The following is a 4724-nucleotide window of genomic DNA, read 5'->3' as shown; positions in this document are numbered from 1 at the left end:
TATTGTTTGTGTTCAGCTACTTTGAATGTGTATAAGGGTACATGTCACATATAATAATAATAATAATAATAAATGTTATTTGGGGGCGCCTTTCAAAAATCTCAAGGACACCTTACAGAGATTAACAAGAATAATAAAACATACAATCGGAATAAAATAAATAATAAGGACATCACCAAAACACAAATTAAAAACAATTCAATTCAAAGACAAAAAATCAAAAACACAATGTGAAGAGAGAGCAGCGCAGCTAAAGCGCGCCAGCGTCCACTCTCCCTTCCGACAGCCATCTTGGACACAGACTAACATGTTTACTTACACCCAAAAAAAATCATCCCCCCACAATGGTTACCACTGTGGTGGAAGGCACAATGTCCAGTCCCCATCTCCAGTTCACCCAAAGTCTGGTCTATTGAGGCCACCGCTATTGCCTCTACGGAGGCCCGATGTTCCTGGCCGTTCTCACCGGGTGGTGTTGCCCCGGCGTCGGGAGAGTCCTCTCAGCGGCTGGGCCACCTGGAACGGCCGCTTCCTGTCTGGGGACCGCGGCTTCCGAAGCCGACAAGGCCGCGCCGGTTTGGAGCTCGCAGGCTCCCGATGTTAGAGTCGGCGCCGCCCGCTCCGCTCCGCAGACCCGCAGCCCGGAGGTGTTGATCTCGGCGGTCACAGCTCACCGGAGCTCCAGCGCGGCGACCCAGGCAAGGCATCGCCCGCTCCGCTCCGCGATAGCGCCCCAGCGCTGTGCCGCCACCGAAGCCGAGGTGCTGGGCGGTCCCTGCCAGGAAACGGTGCTCCACGCCTGCTGTTAGGCCACGAGGACGGGTCGACGGGGCAGCCCGGAGAAAAAGCTGCCTCACCGACCAGGTAGGGACCTAGAAGTATAATTACCCCCTTCCCCCCACATTAAAAATTCCATTCTCCAACAGACAAAGGACAGGACTCACTAAAACTCCAAAAAAAAAGTAAGTTAAACGGACGGCTGCTGGTTAGCAGCCGTTCCCCAAGATGGCTCCTCCCTTCATCTGCATTTGTGCCCAAGATGAGGTGTTCCATATCAGGACATCCGAGATGTTCTCATTTTTAGGTGAACAGGGATTCCCCTCTCCCATCATAGATGAGGCCCTCACCCGTGTCTCCTCCGTACCCACAGCTCCGCCCTTGCTCCCCCTCCCCTTAGTCCTTACCTTTCATCCCATCAGCCGTCGCATACAACACAATCCTCAGAGATTTCCTCCACCTCCAACAGGATCCCAACACTCATCACATCTTCCCATCTCCACCCCTTTCTGCCATCCACAGATACCGTTCTCTCTGCAACTCCCTGGTAAACTCATCCCTTCCCACCCGAACCACCCCCTCCCCAGGTACCTTCCCCTGCAACCGCAGAAGATGCAACACCTGTCCCTATACCTCCTCCCTTGACTCTCTCCACGGACTCCGACAGTCCTTTCTGCTTAGGCAGAGGTTCATCTGCACCACCTCCAACCTCATCTACTGTATCTGTTGTTCAAGATGTGGACTCTTGTACATCGGCAAGACCAAACACAGACTGGACGATCGTTTCACTGAACACCTTTGCTCAGTCCACCTGAACCTACCTGGTTTCCCAGTTGCTAAACACTTTAATTCCCCTTCCCATTCCCACACAGATCTTTCTGTCTTGGGCCTCCTCCATTGTCAGAGTGAGGCTAAACTCTAATTGAAGGAACAGCATCTCATATTTTGCTTGGGCAGCTTACAGCCCAGTGATATGAATATTGACCAAGTAAGCATGGTATTTCCTCTCTATCCCTCCCTCACCCATCTTGTTTTCACCCAACAAACTGCTAACAATGGCCTTTTTCCTTTATCATCCGAGCTTTTTTGCATATCTTTTATTCATTGTTCTTTATCTCTCTAGGTTATCATCTATATCTCTCATTTCCCTTATCCCTAACTAGTCTGAAGAAGGGTCTCGACCTGAAACGTCACCCATTGATTCTCTTCAGGGATGCTGCCTGTCCCGCTGAGTTACTCCAGCATTTTGTGTCTGTCTTCATTTATAAAGGTGATACGGTATCTACATCTCCATGTTGCATTTTTGGGTAGAAAATGCAAAATATCTTCAAATTCAGGATTAAATTAGGTCCCATTTTAATTCACTACCCCCAAATATTCAGGAAATCAACCAAGAAGTGTCCCTTCACAGTCCACATGATCTCCAGCCACAGATCCATTCCTGGTACCACGACTATTCACCGGTGTTTTGTGTATCTCTGTCAAGCTGCAGCAGCAGTATTGTGTTTCTCCTTATGCATGTCCTCGCATTCCTCTGCTCTCCCGGAGCCTCAACTATGGCATGCACCCCAAGTACAACTCTGCACATCCCCTCATTGGGGCAAATGGCTGAGTTTGATCGTACCTTTCTAATTCTCTAATGTATCAGTCACATCCAACGCCTGCCATCCTTCGAACGGCTCCAAACAAACACGCAGTGCTGGAGTAACTCAGCGGGTCAGGCAGCATCTGTGGAGAACATGGATAGGTGAAGTTTCACAGAGTGCTGGAGTAACTCAGCGGGTCAGGCAGCATCTGTGGAGAACATGGATAGGTGACGTTTCTTCAAATTCTTCAAATGTCACCTATCCATGCTGCTGCCTGACTGCTGAGTTAATCCAGCACTTTGTGTCATCTTGTGTATTAACCGGTATCTGCAACTCCATGTTTCTACACTCCTGTTCCTCTTGAAGAAACCTGTACTCTGTTTAATGCACTCAGTTCCCTGCTCTCTCAAACAGCAACACCACAAATTCAATAACACTAATGTTTATGCTTTGTTATTGCATGCATAAGTGAAAATGAGGTCACGCTATGAATGGACCATCCTTAATCAAACATACACTACACCACCAGTTTTCTTATCTTCTTTTGCCTTCAGTAAGCAATGAAATAAATGTTGAATGCCTGGAGATAATTCGCTATCCTTGTAATAAAGTTTCCCCAGTTCTTTCTTGAAGTCTGTCTCATTCTCACAGCTCCTCATTCAACCAGGTAAAAGTCCACACCCCCCAAATCCCCATAACCTCAATTATTTCTGCCAACATCCTGTATTCTGCACTTTTATGGATGTTAATTTCTATACTAATTAATTTTTTAGTAATGGTGTTGAAGGAAAACTAATGTTTTGTGATGTTATTTTCTATAACTGTTGATTGGTATGAAACTGTATGATGTTGGCAGTAGTAGCCAGTAGATGGCGATGTCCATTGCTGCTAATCACTCCAGGAATAGATCAGAACAGCACAGGAACCGCTGGATACAGAGTGCTGGAGTAACTCAGCGGGTCAGGCAGCATCTGTGGAGAACATGGATAGGTGACGTTTCACAGAGTGCTGGAGTAACTCAGAGGGTCAGGCAGCATCTGTGGAGGACATGGATAGGTGACGTTTCACAGAGTGCTGGAGTAACTCAGCGGGTCAGGCAGCATCTGTGGAGGACATGGATAGGTGACGTTTCACAGAGTGCTGGAGTAACTCAGTGGGTCAGGCAGCATCTGTGGAGAACATGGATAGGTGACGTTTCACAAAGTGCTGGAGTAACTCAGCGGGTCAGGCAGCATCTGTGGAGAACATGGATAGGTGACGTTTCACAGAGTGCTGGAGTAACTCAGAGGGTCAGGCAGCATCTGTGGAGGACATGGATAGGTGACGTTTCACAGAGTGCTGGAGTAACTCAGCGGGTCAGGCAGCATCTGTGGAGAACATGGATAGGTGACGTTTCGGGTCAGGACCCTCTTTCAGATTGACTTGAAACGTCACCTATCCATGTTCTCCACAGATGCTGCCTCACCCGCTGAGTTACTCCAGCACTCTGTGCCCTTTTGTGTAAACCTACTTGTTTTTACAGCACATAAGCCCAGTGATTATCAGCAGCCACAGTAAAACTTGCCTACTCTGAGACCTGAGGTTATTTTAGTTTCCAAAAAGAAGTGCTTCAAGTTATTAGTCAATATTATGGAAACATATACCTGTAATTTTCATGCTGAATAACTCTGCCTTTAATCACTGCTGGGCATTATTAATTCCATTGCCATTGCACATTGGTGTCTAGTGTCCAGCCGTGAACACCCTGTTCCTGCTGAATGATCTCCATTTCAACTGTGCCTTCACTTCATGAAAGCACTTCGACTATAACATGATCATGGGGCACACTGTGAGCTCAGGAATATGTTGCTCCTTCTCCCTTTAAGAAAAAAAAAATATTTTCATCCACATTTTTGTCCTGCTTCTCTGATTCATTCTTAATATATTTAATGACTTTGAGGAAGTAATACTCTGCTACATAGTGTGTTCCTATTATCTGAGCTCAGCAAGATGCCTCTCAGTAATCTGCCATCATCTTTGTTGCCCCAAGCATCAGCTTGACCCGTGAGCCTGAGCTAGGGAATGGTGTGCCCAAGATTGAATTCCGTTTTGAGATTGTGAGCAGAATTGATGGGCTGTCGTGTTGTCGAGAGTTTATTGGTATTTCAACGCGAAGATGGAACAGTGCAGCCGGTACAGGAACAGGTGTCCACAATGCCCACACTAATCTTCTCTGTATATCCATCTGCCTATTAAACCCCTTGAATGCCACTAATGTTTCTGCCTCCACCATTGCCCCTGGCTGCGTGTTCTAAGCACCCACCCTTCTCTGTGGGGGGGGGGGGGGGGGGGGGGGGGGGGGGGGGGGGGAAATTGCCCCAC

Source organism: Leucoraja erinacea, chromosome 33, assembly GCF_028641065.1.
Source record: "Leucoraja erinacea ecotype New England chromosome 33, Leri_hhj_1, whole genome shotgun sequence".
NCBI classification, from domain to species: domain Eukaryota; kingdom Metazoa; phylum Chordata; class Chondrichthyes; order Rajiformes; family Rajidae; genus Leucoraja; species Leucoraja erinaceus.
Note: the sequence above shows the minus strand (reverse complement) of the source record.